The sequence below is a fragment of the Ostrea edulis genome, chromosome 3 (assembly GCF_947568905.1).
Source record: "Ostrea edulis chromosome 3, xbOstEdul1.1, whole genome shotgun sequence".
NCBI lineage: Eukaryota > Metazoa > Mollusca > Bivalvia > Ostreida > Ostreidae > Ostrea > Ostrea edulis.
The window spans coordinates 38123805-38124962 of NC_079166.1; positions in this window are offsets into that span (position 1 = coordinate 38123805).

The following is a 1158-nucleotide window of genomic DNA, read 5'->3' on the forward strand; positions in this document are numbered from 1 at the left end:
TTGCCGAATTGTTTGAAGTGTGACGTGCATACAGCATGAAGAAGTATTATATGCTATCGTAACAGAGTCCAGTATATGCCTCTGCCGAGGATTGAACCCAGAACCTCAGGCACGACAATCTAGTGCTCTACCGATCGACCTAAAAAGTTAACCTATTAGCCAGAGCTAGTGTGATTGATTGTTTTGATGTTTTCTGTCACACTCAACAATTTTTCAGTTATCTGTTGGTGCCCTGTTTTTATTAGTGGAAGAGAGAACCCAGATACAATGTACCTGGGAGGAGACCACTGACCTTCCGAAAGTAAACTGGGAAACTTTCTCACTTACCGGCGCGAGCGGGATTCAAACCTGCGCCGACCAGAGGTGAGAGACTGTGTGATTTTGAGCGTAATGATCTAACCACTCGGCCACTGAGGCCCTAACTAGCATAAGGCCATATATCTAGCACTACCATACAATATCCTTCAACATGTATTGTTTTGATTAATACACTGTGGTTCAGTAGGGTGTTGAATTTTTTTTTTTCGGTTACTTGTTTAGTTAAAATTTTCTCCAGTAAGTCACACAAAAGGTTTGGAATGAAAGGCCCATCAGCCACAATGCTCACCTGAGTCACAATGCTCTTAAAACGGTAATGAAGTTTGAACACATATTTGTGACTGTAAAATCTCAATCATCATTGGACAATTGATTAATTGTACCATTTAGTACATGAGGGTGCTTGAGTCTTATTTTAAAAATTGGTGCAGAATTAGTTCTGTTTCTTTCCCTTTTTCAACCAAGACAAAAATCCAATGCTATTTCCCTCAAGAATTTCGTTTGGTGTTAAATTTTAATATAACTGCAATTTTTCATATGCAATTTATAGCACTGGGGTCATGAATTTCACAATTTTGAAAAAAATTACAATGGGAATACCTGGCAATCAAACAGAATTTATGTAAATTATAAGGAAGAAATATCTTAGAAGGGAAAATTGAGTTTTATTTATATAATAATGTTACATTTTACATGCACTATATGCCAAATTGTATGATTTTTGCATAGTGCACACAAATGTAAGATCATTATAATTAATATCCTAACTGTCTATATTTTTTTCTTCAAAATATTACAGTTCAATGGAGCAAAGAGCAATACTCCAAATGCACTCCCAGT